A 16,347-nucleotide genomic window follows, 5' to 3' on the forward strand; every position below is an offset into this window, starting at 1 on the left:
TAGCACTGAAGGAGGGGGGGTGACCATCCCTGGGACGTGACAACCCTTTGCTCGCTGTGGTCAGCAGGAAACCAGAGGGATGCTCCAGCAAATGGGATGGATGTGGCCTACATTGGATCCCTGGAGCAACACCTGGCCCACGGCAGAGCCATGCCAGTGAGCCCAGGGGGATTGGTATACAAAGAGAAAAGAGCTGGGTACCAACACCAGGTTGTCCTCCCCCTACCTCATAGCTGATGGGGCTGCAGCAGCAGGACCACAGGTCTCAATCCCAGCTCTGGCACTTCCTCAATACACGACCCCATGCTGCTGCCTGTGTTTACATGTCTCGTCTCTGTAGACTAGCCAGAGCAAGTGTTGGCTCACGCTTAGGTTTGCCCAAGGCGTGGCATGGCAGAGCCCTGCGCCCACGTCCACGGCTTGGCTGAGGGTGAAGCCACATCAGTGTCTGCAGGCAGCACTGCCCCAGGTAATGCTGCACCAAGGGCCAGGCGGGGCAGCAGAAGGGGTAAGCATCCTTCGAGGGGACACAGCATGTTACGCCCAACAAGGCTTGTCCTCTGCAAGGGGGTGTTGATGCAGCAGATGAAATACCTTTTCTGCAAGGACACGGCAGCCTTTCAAAAGGTAGCAAATGCTTTCTCAGAGTCACTCAGTTACACGTTCCAAACTCCCAAACTACACAAATCTCCTGAGAAAATGCAAGTCAGCCAGAGAGAAATCTTGGAGCCACTTCAAACGTTTTGCCAATAATTCATGCAATGAGATTAAAAAGGCCATTTCTTCGTTTGCCAAGTACACAGAGACCAGAGTGTTCTCTATTGTGTAGGAACATCACAGCATGTAGCATTTGACAAGGAAAGGTCACCAGGGAGGGGCCACAACTCTTTTTTTAAGAGGCTGCTACTGGTGTCCTTTGGAAAAACTAGTTTTACTCTGTAGCAAAAGCCACAACTGAATGCACAGCTAACTGGGCTGAAATACCTGCCTGTGGTTTCTTTCAAGAGACTGTTGGAGGGTTCTCTGCTCTCTATCTGATCTGGGCTCAACCTTGCAGTGGTGTAAATCAGCAGACACACATTGATTTATCCTGTCTGAGCACTTTAGTGCTCTAATGCCATGCTGCAGCGAGGCCAAGGTACCAGGCAGCAGAAGCAAATCTGAGAGCAGAGGCTCAGGTTCAAAGGAGTCTTGGGGTACGATGTGCCTGATTTCCCCAGACTTCCAGTGACATAAGGCACCTTTTCAAGGGAGTAAGAAAGCTACCAGAAACTAGCCCTTAATCAGATGAGGTAGGACAGGAAAAGACAGACAATAGGAGACACAAGCAAATGACCATAAATCTAGTGATGCTTCCCAAAATGCTTCTTCACCCACACTGATGGGTGGGTGAAAAACAAATTACAGCCATAGTGGATCTTTTAGCACGCCTCTACTCTCTAAGACAACAGTTGTGGCCCCACAAAAATCCAGCCACAGCAAACATGCAGGCTACAAGACGCAGCATTAAGAACTTCCCTCGAAACACACAGAAAATCTCTGAAAAGTTTGCTGAATCTAGTAGCAAGTTTATGGGATGGGATAGACTTCAAAATACCAAAATACCATCAGAAATCTTTACCAAAAAAACCACCAGGATTTAAGGACAGCTTGTGAGACACCACAACAGAAACATGGATCCAAAATGCCCTCTTATTGTAATCAAAATGGAGCCATTTCAACACAATCGATTTTACTGTGCCACTATCCATTTATCCCATGTGAAGTGAGAGATGACCCTCAGCCCCAGCAGATTTAGCAAATGCAACAGGATGGTGAGGAACATGTTGGAGGTCTCTGAAAACATCACTATAAGCTGTCTGTAGAAATTCCACAACAATCTCGGACATAGACTGTCCTCACAGTGAGACACAATAGGAGGACAAAGCCAGGCGGCAGGGCAATTAGAGGATCTGTGGAAGTAAGAATGCAGGAAATACCAGGCTGTCCAGCCAGTGGTCTGTCTAAGCCCATAACCTGTCTCCAACAGTGACTGAAATTCAGGAAAAAAAAAAACAAACAAAAAAACCCCCAACAAACTCTGCAAGAGGTAATTATATAACAAGCTACAAGTACCAAGATTTTCATGCAACTTCCTCCCCGCCACTGACAGTTTCCAGCTGGCTCCTCCTCAGAGCAAACCCCATCCCTGACTTGACTGTACCTTTATACTTCAACACTTCCTGGTGATCCACCTGAAACAGAGCAACTCTTTTTGCATCTTTCCACAATCATGGCCTCATCAAATGGTCACGCTGCAGAGTTTTGTCACTAACAGTGCCCTGGGCTGAAATAAAAAAGAAAAATAAATAAAAATAAAAAACCCAAACCAACACAAACAAACAAAAAGTATTTTTTCTTTCTTATTTGGTGAGTTACTACTAATTCAATTTCAGTGGCTGCCAATCACTGATTTCTAGACAGGTCCATGAAAGGCTACTTGTTTTGTTACTGAGTAGACAGAAAGCATTCTGGTAGATGTTAAAGATTTTCTAGGGTATGGCAGGAGCATTAGAAAACCCTGTGGCAACAGCAGGATGACTTCCATTCGTGTGTGTCTGTGGAGAGAGCTTGGTGACTGTGGTTGATGGTACAACCCCCTGACACTCTGGGAGGGCCTGTTTACTTCATAGCTGTGAACACGATTAATTGATGGAATTTGATCTCATTTGTAAACCCAATGAGCAGGGCTGATATAGGGATACCAGTAAATCCCAGCAACTTCTCTGCTAGTTATGAAAGTGCTGCTTCCTCACCCGCATCAGCACAGGTTACACAACTGCTGTTTACACCAGCATCTGAGCACCCTGCCCACCACAGTTCACACTATCAAGGAAGTGTCTGGTGGCAATACCTGTGATTACCTTGTAGGGGGCAGCTGTGACTCCTGGGAGACAGAAAATAGACCGTCCATTAAAAAATAAGAATTTCCACCTTAGTGGGGAACTTTCTTAGGATATATTGGGATGGAAGATGACATCACAGGCCCATTCATAAGAAATGCAATGTGATATCTCCTTTCTAAAGGTCATTGGTGGCAAAGCCCACCAAGAAGTCAATGAAATTTTTATATGTTTCTGGAATTTACTCATCACTGCAAGCCAGCAAATTCCAAAGACAAAAACCACCAAGAGTTGGGCTTGATGGCAAAATAAAAAAGCATCAGCATTAGCTTGCGACACACTGCAAAATGGCAAAGGGATCAGACCTCGTTTAGAGATTATGAAGTGGATAGACAATGAGAAATCCCCATGGAAATACCAAGACTCTGCCATTTCTTTGTGTCGGTGGTTAATAGCTTGGTGGCTCCAGCAGATTGTGGGACCTGCAGCGTGCATAGGGAAAGACTTGCAGAACTCTTGGAAGACACCATTTATTATTCAGCTGGAAACACAGTTAACACCAGTGGGATTTGATCTCCCTCATAAATGTGAACAATTTTTACTTAGAGCAGTCAAGTGACCACTAGGGCTTCTTCACCACTCTGGGGCTGCAGAGTACAGTTTTAAGCAGTTTTATTAACTTTAGTTTAAATCACTTTCAGGACCGATCCCCCTAAAGATCAAAGCTGTTCCATCATTTATACCTGGCAGGCAGTAAAACCCTTACGTAAATCTGTAAGTCCCCTTATTAAGTTTAACATTCATCACTTAACACCATGTAGAGTATGCCTGCCAGGCCCAGCTGGTCCCATCTGCATCTCTGTAGTGAGGATCCAAGGCTATGTAAAAGGAGTCAAAGGGTTTGTCTGATATCGCTTCCTCCAAAAGACACAGATGGGAGACGGCCCTTGGAGAGTGCATCCTTGCTCCCCATTTCATCTGTGCCCCCACGGTAACTATGTCTGAATTCCTTAAGTTACCAGGAAATCTCAGAGAGCCGCAGAACACATTTTGTGCCTAATGAGGCCTTGTTGGACCACAGTGTCATCAGACACTACCATGTCCTGCTAATGAGCTTCTCTCTGTGCAGTGTGGAGCCGCACTGAACTGAACTCTCCCCATAGGATGACACGCCGTGAACTGGCAGATTAAACTTTCCACTGGACCAGGGACAGTTGCAAGGCACTGGGATGGCATCCAACTTCAGCTAAGCAGAGTAGGGATCAAGAACATCAGTTTATAACCAGCAGCCATCAATGAGGCGTAGGGAGCCATGTGTACACCACACACTTGGGGAAGAAGAGTGGGGACTAGAGAAGACTTGATTTCACCTAATGTAGGGCAGGCAGGACACAGAAGCACCATATCCATCCACTAGAAAACAATACGGGAAAATACACAGGCAGGACCATCAGGCCTTTGAAAAGGAAAACAAACAAAAAAAAAAAAAGGAGGGGGGCAGAAAATAGATACATCCTACTAATATTTAAAAGCAATGCTTCCCCTGATTGGGTTTAGAAAACATTTCTTGTACAGCCAAGGATGTTTGGAAGGAGATCCAGCAGCCCTAGGCAGGGGCCATAGTCACAAAAGGACAAATGGCCCATCCCTAAGAGATGACAAGTCTTGAACACAAACAGTGATAGAGGGAGCAATAGAGATGAGAATGTTTAAATTGTGTAGTAGCATGAACTACACAAGATTACAAGAGAAACACTAGGAGAGATGGATACCATCCAGAAGAAAACTAGAGCTACCTAACACAACAGTTTCCCTTCTCCTTTGACTGGTGTAAGTGCAGAGTCTCTGCTATGTGACGTGCCAAATCATGTCTTTGGGAAACACTTTTTCCTGAAGTTTCCTCCTCTTTTTATTTATCTCTTTTCCCTTCTTCCTTTCTCCTGCTCTCCCCCTCCCTCCAGGCAGAGATATGTTTCTCTCAGCTGCTTCTGTGCCTGTGACTTTACTGCATGGGGGAAGTCAGTCCGGAAGGTCACCTCTTTCATCAAGTATTCTATTTGCATCCAAAATTGTATGTACATGAAAAATGTGGTCGTGTGTTGCACCTAGCTGCAGACGCAGATGAAATTCTGTGGAAAGCCTGATGCACACTAACCTTTGCAGATGGTGCAGCTATTGCTGAAAAATGGATTGCTTAATAAAGCATATCATCCGACATATTTGCTGCTTGGCTAGCCAAATAGAAGTTGTTTTTTGCACAAATTTCCTTGTCAAATTTGTCAATGTTCATGTCATTTTTGCTTTAGGTCACAGAGCAAGGTGCAAATTCTTGGCATCTTTACTAGTTGCAAGCCAATTTCGGCTATTTCTAACAATGAAGTGAATTTCTCTGAGGATAAGACACTCACTTTATGGGGAGGAAAGGAAAACAGCAGGAAGTGGATAATTTTTTTCTGGCATTTTTTGTCATTGCTTTCTCTCCTATTGTTTTTCTCTTTCTTTCTGAGGGATAACGGTTGTATTAATTTACAGACCTTGTTAATTCATAGCACAGAGAAAGAGGCCTGTTAAACCATTTATTTTGTTTGACTATTTGGTGCAAGATGCACACACATTTTTTGCACTTGTGCACATAAAATGTATCCCTTTGTGCAGGAAACTTGCAAGAGAAGACCCATTCCTTTGGCATTCTCCGATTTAGAAGGCAGGGAATTCTCCCCTTCCCACTGTCTGCTGGAAGAGTAATTTTTTTTAAGTCTTACAGCCTCTTACACTAAAGGCCACATTATGTATCTGTTTAGTATGCTTTTCTACCTGCTGTATATTCTTTGGCTCTGCCTACAGACACATTGTGTTCCCTGCTCAGAAGCACCATTTCAAACCTATTCCCTTCCTCCTGGTTTTCAGACCTTTTTGCTACATGGTCCCTTCCCTGACATAGTCAAGGCAAGCAGTTCTACTCAGCAGTAAAAGTTAAGAATGCCGTTTGCCGTGTTTGCTACAACAGCAACCTCAGCTGGGGGGGCTTTTAAAAATGCAGCATGCTCCTCCTGCACTGTCATGAGGAAACAGAACCAATCCTAGGCATGGGGGTGCAGTCCATGAAGAGGGCCACATGGAACATAAGAAGCTCATGTAAGCAAATATGGTTCATGTGTGGAAGGGCTGGAGCCTCCTTCAAGCCCTTCCTCCTTCTCAAGGCATTGCCAAATCAGGCCATAGGAAAGAGGGCACTTCTGGGCCTCGGTGGTGCTTCAGAAGACCAGACCCTGCTCCTTCAGTTGTGCTGCATGCAGTGCTGGCAGCATGCACTTTGGGGTACAGAGCTCCACATCCAGCCATCCACCCTGATATACCCACAGTTTATCCATCCCTCTACAAGGAGGGCTGCAGTTTAGGTGTCGGGCATGGCATTTGTTTGGCATTTGTTTTGCATTTCCCTTTTTGTTCAGTACCTCAGTGGATAGTGTTTTCCATTTACTAGTAACAGATGCATTCCTCTCTGGGCTGTGCTGTATTCCTGCAGCAGTTACGTTTCTCTTTGAAGAATTCATTTCTCCCTGTATTCCCACCCCATACAAAGTCCTTTATCAAGTATAACCTTTTCCAAAGATGCGCCATTTGCCAAGTGCATCCTCTAGTGATCTATGCCTATAAAAGGAGGACTTTGCTGCAGGACACAAACATCTGACATAATTCCATTTGCCTCCCAAATAGGCTGCCTGTTCAGCAAGTACATTCTTCTGCAAGGAACATTTTGTTTACAAGGTTTATTTTGTTAGCAGGTGTATTCCCACTAGTAAGTTTTCTGCTGCACCATTTTTTTTAAAGGTCTTGTTTGGTAGCCAGATAGCCGAGACTGCCTGTGATAAAGCCAGCACCAGTGATTAATAGCAAAGTCTCTGCCATTTTATTATTAATAGCAGTGTGTTGACTCAATTAAATCCAGCCTGCTTTTTTTGGCAGGCCTTCGCAATTATACATATCATTATGGGCTGCAGCCCAAATGCATCCTGGGAGTAGACCAGAACTCCACATTAACTTTTTCTGGCTCTCTCTTTGCAGGTTGGCCGCTGTAACATGTGGGCTATAACCAATCCAGGCTGCTTCGAGGATGGCAGAATAGAGAAAGAAGGACAAATGGCAGAGGTGGGGATCACACCTAGAAAGGCCATGCTCCCCCCCAGCCATAAACAGCCTGGCAAGCATATCCTAATCCACCCCTCCACACTGAACCCCATAAACACAACGTAATGTGTCTGGACAGTACCTGTTACCAGCAGGGGTGATTTTCCAGCATGCTGAGGGGAGTGTTCAGTAATCCCTTCCAAAACAGACTTGCAAGCAGGTTGGCCTGGCCTGAAGAGGCACTGAACTGAGGTTCAAACCTTTATTTTAAGACAGGCTCCAGGAACTTGTGTTTCATGGTGGTCAGAGACATATCTCTTCAGTAAAGGTGGAATATCCCAACTCAAAGTACCCCAAAGCATGCTGTAGGCACACTCTAGTGCTGGACACACAGCTCCTACCCTCTGAAACCGGTCTGTTGGGAAGAAAGCCAGTCAGTGGGCTAAGGCATAAGACTAGGACAGAGTCAAGTTAAGTTCTCAGCACTGATATGGACTCCAGGTTTCAGTGCAGGTGAGGCTTCTATTCATCCAAAGTCCGTGGGCAATTTCTGTAGCCTCCAAACTCAAGAGATTAATGAGTCATTTAGATCGCTTGTTATTTGGGACCACCAAGCTTAGGTGGCCAAATCGTCAACGGGGAGATGCAGAAACATAGGTAGGTTGCCTTACCTTGGGTTTTGAAGGAAGCCAGATTCTGGGGACCCTGAACAGTCGTGGAGTGAAGCACTTGAGGTTTTCCAGCAGTCCTTTGTGACAGTCAATCCATAAAATGATGTCCTGTTAATCACGGGAAAAAGCTCTTTTCGGATGTGAATCTCATTAGACTTGCCTATACAGCACCTAGCACAGTGAGAGTCTGATGTGAGTTTCAGGAGTTGCCACCACTCAGGTAACAAATCATAGTCACAAAGTGCTGGAGGAGCAAACAGGTCTGGTCCCTTGCAAAAGCAGCATATGTTGCCCAGCAGCACTGACCCATCAATGTCCTTTGCAGACTGGGTGGGATTCATCTTCCTGCAACCTGCTAACCAGAACTGGCAACTGCAGTGATATCCTCTAGCACACATACGATCTATGATGCCTCTCACTATGGCTGCTGGATTTTTCTTCCTAAGCCCACTGCTTTCTACAGCTGCAGATCTGGATTCTTCTCCCCAGTGGCACCTGGAAACATCCCACCTTCCTGTAGGCACCCAGGGCACCACCCCTCTTCATTAGAGGGCATTAGAGGAGATCCCACCAGTCATAGCTGAAGTCCCACAAAAACCAGTAGATTCCATTTCTCATTACCTCAACACAGGGAGCTTTGCAGCTGAAGGCTCTTTCCAGCTTGTGCTACTTCATCTTCCAGAAGCCCATTAAGACAGGAGGACACACTGTGCTTTTCATCCCAGCTTGGCCTGTCTCCATCCCTGTCATCCATCTGGTTTATTTGCTGGCATCAGACAGTCCACAGCTGTAGGGCTCTTGCTAAACCAGAGTGGAAGAGTTTAAGCACTTGGCCTATAATCTCCTCCCAGTGCCCGTTATGCCTTTGTGGAAATAACTCTGCTGCTGTACAAGGGAGTGCAGAGGAGCTTTGCTGTCTATATTCCCCTGTACAGCTCTCTGCAGTTGCAGAGAGGACTTCATTTGTACTCAGCTCCAGCCATTGACGAAGCTGATAGTTGCAGAGTGAGACTACAGCACTGAATATGGGTGACAGACCATATGTGTCTTGCAGAGCTATAGATCTGACAGATGCTGTGGAGTTCCTCAAGGAAATTCCCATTAGTCTGTGCAGATACTCCTTGTGAGGGGCAGGATGTAATTCTGTTTCTACAGACTCAGATGGTGGGTGGTTCCCCGCCATCACCTCCCTTGCTTCTGCCCTCCCAGAGGGTGGATTTCCCACCTCAAGGCTAAGCTTTGGCAGGAAAAGTCTCTAAACTCTTGCCTCCCTTTCTGAGGGCCAAAGCAGAGCTTGTGAAGAGTAAGTGCCTCCCTGAAGAACTTCAGCAACATGAGCAAACACCGCCTGTGACAACACTGAGCTCAGGTGTCCTCGATGTGCCTGGGAAAGACCCAGGGAGTTCTGGCAGAGAGGACAGCATGCACACATAGCAGTGGGGAAGAGGGGACCAGGAGGACTGATGTAGATATTTGAGGGTTTTGTCCAACTTGTGTTTCTTCCCAGACTAAAGAGGCTGCAGATCCATGTCTGTGGCTCACAGGAGTGCCTCTCCTAGCAGTATGCCTGCTTTGCCCGTGCCTATAGCAATAAGAAAGACAAACACAACTCTGGTAGATGGTCTTCAGAAATCTGCTTAAAGAAGACGTACCCTTCATGAACTAGGTGAATACAGTAGCCGTGTGCATATGATGACTGGGAAAATGCCACTTTATTTAACAGTATCTTAAGAATCTGAGACTTTTTCTGTTCTTGTCTCAACAGGAATCTCATTTTGATTTTTAGATATAAGGCACTGCCCATCTATGGAGCTCGGCAGAGGAAAAGGACTTCTTTTGCAGCATAGAAGCAACAGTCAATTCTCTTCCAAACATGCATGCTTTCCCCAATACCATATAAACCAGATGCAGACTGACCCATGTCTCAAACATGGGAGAATGGGACATAAGCTTTACTCTAGAAAATTCAGCTATAGTCCAGCACCCAAAGTTTCATCATATAGAGCATCACATCTGCTCTAGACATGGGGCTACTAACTTCCAGTGTGATGTCAGCAGTTCCCTGACTTCAAGGCCTTTATATTTTTAAAGGCAATGCCAGGCAGTTGTAGAAGGCGAAGTTCTTGAGCCCATTGGTAACAAACCAGAATGCTTATTACCTCAGTGAATAAGTTTGCCCTCCTCTGAGACTTCCCTAAACCCCAGGATGAGCGGCCACCAGGGAGGAGATGATCAGACACTTGCAAGGGCTGTCCCTGTCGCCCCAGGACCAGTTAGCGGGAACTGAGCTGTTATTACTTCTCTGTTAGCAGTTATGGCAGGAGCTTCCTTGCCTTGTGGCTGAGGCTGTGTTGTACCAATGACTCACAGAACATAACTAAACCATGTAAAATGTCATCCTGTGTTTGCCATTAATAAGCTTTCAATTAATAATACAAATTTCCAAGAATACCTCAAGCCTGAAACTCAGTGCTGTGCTGCGTAGCAGAGCCAATCAGGGTGCTCTCAGAGTCAAGTCACAATTAAGTAGTTTTGCTTTCCAGGAGAGATCACTCCTTGCTGTTGCAGTTGGAAAACCCCAACCCCAGCACACATACAGATGACACTGCCTCATATCGGATAAGACCTTCCTGTGATCCTTAGAGGATCTCCGGAAAACTTTCAGACCGGAGTGAAAAGGTTTTACTTCTAAATATCACAAGACCTGATTCTGCTTGCTTGCTGGTATTAAGTTACCCACTGATGTACATGGGGCTGATCAGCTGCAAAATTAGGAAGACAAGAACTGAAGCTGTGTTTAGGAGGGCCACAGACAGAATCAAATGCATCCAAAATCACACATACCATTGGGATGCTGGGTGATGCCAGATCTTCCACCTCATATGCAGCTTTTCAATACTCAGTGTATACACATCAGCTTTTTCCTTTTTCTCAGCACAAGTACAATGGAAACTATGGGCAGATTTAGGCTTGTGTCAAACACACATCAGCCTTTCTGAAGGCAGATCTAAAAAGCATGGGGACACGGTCTAGGCCATGTATATGCCTCTTACATACATAAAGCCAAAGCCAAGGAACATATTGCTGCCTAGCCAGGCCCTGCACCCAGCTCACCTTACCTGGAGGGAAATATTCCTCTCTGTGATATGCAGACAAAGCCACTCAGTATCTCCAAGGGCACGCTCTCACACACGGAGAGCAAGGCATCTTCCTCATTCCAGCATCACCTGTGCAACTCCTTCCCTGTGCCTACAGCCATACACAATAGCTTGCTGTCTGTACACATCTATGTTCACAACACACACACCCTCTCAGCAAGCAGGCATGCTCACACACATACCCTCACACACACCACCCCCAGGAGGAGCTCCAGGTACTGAGAGGTAATCCTCTTGGCTCAGAGAGCCTGGTGAATGGAATAATTAATTTTCTGACAAGCATGAATATCACGCAAAGGCAGCCACCCGGACATGGTGGAACATTTCCAGCCAATATCCATGTGATCCGGATATTTGGATTCACCCATCTCCAGCTTCTGCTCTCAGCAGTGCTGATGACAGCAAAGCTGAGCTCACTGCGCTGATTGGGAAGGCCTCCCGGATCTGGCTGGCTGGCCTGGATGGTAGAAGACAGCTAAACTGCTGTGCATAGCCCTCTCCTCCTTAACACCAAAGACAGAGAGACCTTGCCAGCTCCCATCCCTCAACCTACTGCTCCCACATAAAACTAACTGCCCCCCACTCTGTTCTCTGGGGCAGAGGAGAGAATTGCACAAGCAGCATCAGCCTGTTCAAACCTGACAGTCCAACCTGGTGGAGAATTAAGGGCAAGTCTCTGATGCAAGAACACCCAAAATAGCTCCCAAAATAGCTCAAGTCAGTTTGCTATCCTCCATCTTACAAAAAGAGATTAAAATGCTTGTGGAGAGCAACTACAGACTCTAATCCTAGGGGACAGAGGAAGAGGGAGCTTAGAGAAGAACAGGGGATGCTAGGCAGAATGGTATTCTTAGCAGTTCGAATTGCACCCAAAGCCAGAGGATTCCCAGTTACAGAGCTATGATCCTCCTAAAGACTAAGCCACACAGCTATTTGCTTCTGTACAAATGTTCAGCCAGTGTTGCTTTAGCATAATTGTTTGGTCTAGACAGAAATAGAAAGAACAAGCTTACCTTGCTGGAGATTCAAGTCTTATTCCTAGCTCTGCCTTCAGCTTTGCACGTGACCGTGGACAAGTCACCTCTCTTCCGCAGTTTAAAAGTTAACAGAAAAATGCTTGGCTTGAATGTTTTGCCTGTAAACTCCTCAGATCAGAAGCTCCTCAAGATCTGTGGTCAAGAGCCAGACCAAGACAGCACTAGTTGCATTATAGTCAAAAGGATCCCTTAGTGCTGTGGCAAAAGCACCAGCATGTGTGGCTAGAGACTCACAGATGTGGTCATTTGCACATTGCCCAAGATATGCATGTCTACCTGTGCTCCTTGCATGGTTCCAACACATGTCACACAAGCAGTCTCCACACATATCCCACCTCTGAAGTGCATTCACCTTGGAATTCACATCAGGGAAGGAAATACCTGGCACAACTCTTCCCAGAAGACCTGAGGCCAGGAACTTAATTGTATAGTCTTAGAGGAGAATTTGCTGAGGATTTTCACAAGAGTTCAAGTCTGAACCAAACTTCAATGTGATAAAGTTGCCTTTCCATTGTGTAGGTCGAGTTCTATCAATGTGCTGGTTCTGATCCTTCCCAGTGCACTTACTTGGATCTTTGATTTTTTTTTTTTTTTTAATCCACAGTTGAGACGCTTAGAAATATTGCTTGGCTTTTACTTGGAACTGGCAACTTTGACACTCCTTTGTGTGTATGAGAAACGTCTTAATAATCTTCTCTTTTTCTCTAAGAGAAGCTAGGAAAAGAACTCGGGGGAAATATCTTACTGTAAAATTGAGGCTTACAAGTAAAAGCAGAGTCATTAAATGAAAAGCTAAAGGTCCTTAATCATGCTGAACTTGGTTTTTCAGATCCTGGGGTTGTTGCCCATCCAACAAGAGCTCAGTATGTCGCTATTTATATTTGCTAATAGGTCCCACAAAAGAGAGAAAGAATTCTTGTGTGATTGCCCCAGTCCAGAGTACATCGGGAAATTCCCACAGATATATACAATACAGAAATGAACAAAGACATCCAAATATCTGCCTAGTAAAAGATACATCTAGCTTCTCAAAGAGTGACATACCGATGTGATGAGGAATTAGTCAAACCCCTGGATTACATCTGGGTTCAAACTCCAATCTGCTCATGCTAATGTGACTTCCCAGCCTTGCATGGATGGGCTGAGGCTGCTCTGCCCAAGACCCTGGGATTAAAAAACAAAAACACCACAGGTGGAGTTTTCAAGACTACCAAGGGAGCTTAGGAGTGCCAGTCAGTGAGATGTGTGCTCCCATACCCCTCCACGGCTTTGAAAGACTTTCAGCCTTAGGAGTAAAACAAAAGCAGAGGATATATAAGGCTGCTAGGCCAATGAAGCTTATTTTTTATCACCTTCCATTTATTCTTTGTTTTCACTGCAGATTGATTTCAGATTCCTGCATCTTTCAGATATGCATATACACAGGCACATCATTTAATATATAAGCAAATGTATATACAAGAGACTGAGGCATGGAGTGTGTTTATACGTGTAAAGCAAGTGGGTATTTACAAGCTGTTTCTAAGGTTATAATATACATTGTTATTATGAACTGCTTCATTAACCTGTCAATCAGATTGTTTTCTCTCTTTCACCCCTCTTCTGTGTTACTCTGTTTTGGAAGTGAAGCGTGTGTGTGTGTGTGTCAAGTGTATTATTTCAGACAGTACAGACACACAGACACACATGGATGCATGCCCAGAAATTAATATGGTTTCATTGCTGCCTCCCCAGGAGCTTGGCTCTGCCCTACCCTCTGGACTTCACCAGCCATGGAAATGCCTCACGGGGTCATTTATCGCCCAGCCCCTGGTCAGTGGCACTGGGGTCCCAGCGTTGCTTCCCCAGGCAGGCTGGCTGCTGCATGGGAGGAGGGACCTGGCTGCAGTGTGTTTGCAGTTTGGAAGCACTGCTGATGGGCTAGTCCCCAATAAACCCCCCAAAAGTGCTGATGTGCCGAAAGCAGCTGACACTGATGGATCTGCTCTCATCTTGCCTTTCAGTCCCGCTGCAAGAGAGAAGAGAGAGAGGAAGAGAAACAAAGGCAGAGATTAACTCTTTTGTCACAGAGCTCTGCAGTTTTACAAGGCAAGATAAAGCTGCTGTCCAGGTTGGGTGCAGATGGGACCAGCTCAGCACAGCCTGTCTGATTCTCTACGGAGTCCAATCCAGGGATAAAAAAAGCCTGAACTGCACAATGATTTACTGACAGGGCCAGTGCTGCCTAACTGAGCCTTGTAACTTCCCTTGCGCTTGCAACCACAGCCAGGGACGCCTGGACATGGTCCTGGGCAGCTGGCTTGAGCAGGGCATTCGGACAAGATGCAAAGGACTAGCAACATATCCGCATGGATGTGCCTTTTACCCACATGGTGACATGAAGAGTTTAATGCAAATACAGACAGAGGTTCACTCGATCTCTTTCAGTGCTTTTGCACAGCTGTATTTAGCACTGGCAATGTCACACCTACAACAGGACCCCAAATTCTCGCATGCCCTGGCTGTAGGACCAAATGCCTTCAGAAAGGCAAACTGTTCTACATTAAGTCTGAGCATACAAGCAGATGCCTGTATTAATACTACTAGCAAGAGAGTAACATTAATAATATTAGTGCTAATTACCATTAGTAAAAATGTTCTTCTGCCCATGGAAAAACTAATGTCAGCTGTAACTTTTATTTTCATCTATTTGGAGAGAGGAGGAGGAATACTTTTTGTGGGTTCTTCTCAAAAACAAACAAACAAACAGACAAAAAACCACAAACAATCAAAACACACACACAAAAATCCATATTGAAAATGTGATGATTCTCCAGTTTCAGCAGAAACTTCCGAAGAGCATATTTTTCTTTTGAATTCAGATTTTTAAAGAGAGACACACTGTGTCACTAAAAATCCATTTTTCCAGTGGGAAACACTGCCAAGCTCTAATACCGCACAGCTCTAATTCTTGACTGGATTTTTCAAGCCTTGCCTTGCCCTGCATCATTTGTGTTGCACAGTTCACAAATATTCCTAGCAGCTCAAGGCAAACTAGTCGCTGGTTAAAGTACACATCGGCAGGAATAAAGGGGGCAGGAGCCAGCTGCAGCTGAACGTTAGGGATGTTTTGGGGCTTCTGATCAGGATCGGGGCCTTGCGGTGCTGAGCCCTATGCAGCTTTACAAACACACAGAAAGCACCTGTCAGATCCGCAATCCATCCATCGTAAAGCACATCAATAAAGACAAGCCCATTACACTTGGACACTGACACACTCCAAAACACAGACACGTCACCACAGCAAAAACTCCTGCTCTCACATACACTCGGCTGCACATGCAATCCTTCCTGAAGCACAAACAAGACCTCCGAGTCAACACATAGAAAATGGGGGATAAGGGGAAGAGTCTTGAGGGTTTTTTTAATTCCTAGAGAAAAAATGGCCTTTTAAAATAAAAATGATAATAACAATCAAAATAATAACTTTTAAAAGCAGCATCTCCTGAGGAAATCTTGACATGCTTTTTGCCACATCTTTTCAGTTTTTGTCTATGATTCCAAATTTCCTCCTAATGAAAAATTCTGAAAGCTAAATCAGGCTCCCAGAATCTAAAGGGAGCTTGTAGAATACTGCTCCTGTCTAAAGGATTATTTAAAATGGAATCTGAAGTAAAGAGTTTGTTCTAAAGCCTGAAAACAACTTCAAAATTTCAAAGTTTCCCACCACACACAAATAACAAAAATCATGTCACCATGTCAAATGCAGGCAGCCTAGGAAGCAAACCCACCAAAGAAATATCGATCATGTCTTCACAAGTCCTTAATAAAATCTTGGTCTAAAATCTATCCACAATCCACAATCTGAAACACACAGAGATGAAATATTTTGTTCTCTTGGCATCCTACAGTTTGATGAACCATTTGTGAAATCTTTGCTGCATTTCACATTCTCAGTAGCACACTTTTCTAGGGGAATAATTTTCAACTTTATCTGTGGGCTCTTAAAAAACAAAACAAAACAAAAGGTCAGTCTCTGAAGGTCTTTAGAGAAATCTGTAGATTACTGTACAGCTGAACTCGCCTTTTTCAGTAACTTTTGCAGACTCACCTAGAAACAGCCTAAGGTCCCCAGTTCCACCCTGTGGACCCTGAAACTGATATTACCTGCTGTAACAAAGGGCTACTTGGGCTGCCTGAATGGCAGTCATAGATGTTTCCAGTGGCAGGGTTAGCCAGCCACATGTAAACACCTCTGTAACAAAACCTGTCTCCGCCTCCATCTCTGAGCGCTGATAGCACTGAGGTGCTTCAGCAGGACACTCAAGCAAGTGCCCGCCTTCAGACACCTGAGGAGTGCTGGTGGAAGGGTGAATTCCTCACGTGCCGCAGGTCAGGAACACACGTAAGCTGCAGAGAAGCAGAGCCCTCAACAGCCGCTGCCACGCTGCTGCTGCCAGCGCACGCCAGCCAGCCGCCCCAGCCCCGCACC

General features: G+C 45.3%; 1 long non-coding RNA gene across 3 annotated transcripts in view; it reads right to left on the bottom strand.

Annotated features, from left to right (window-relative positions):
* Positions 1-16,078, bottom strand: part of LOC110357147 (uncharacterized) — a 53,346-nt gene extending 37,268 nt beyond the window's left edge. For 2 of the 3 annotated variants that reach the window (XR_010473523.1, XR_010473522.1), the window contains exons 1-3: positions 8,303-16,078; positions 7,682-7,789; positions 1-2,326 (exon numbers count right to left, since the gene is read on the bottom strand). The exon at positions 1-2,326 is cut by the window's left edge and continues 14,591 nt beyond it. This is a non-coding gene — a long non-coding RNA (uncharacterized LOC110357147). The remainder of the gene's footprint in view (positions 2,327-7,681; positions 7,790-8,302) is intronic. The other variant, XR_010473524.1, reaches the window with a different exon arrangement.
* Positions 16,079-16,347: the final 269 nt, after the last annotated feature.

The sequence above is a fragment of the Columba livia genome, chromosome 6 (genome assembly GCF_036013475.1).
Source record: "Columba livia isolate bColLiv1 breed racing homer chromosome 6, bColLiv1.pat.W.v2, whole genome shotgun sequence".
NCBI classification, from domain to species: Eukaryota; Metazoa; Chordata; class Aves; order Columbiformes; family Columbidae; genus Columba; species Columba livia.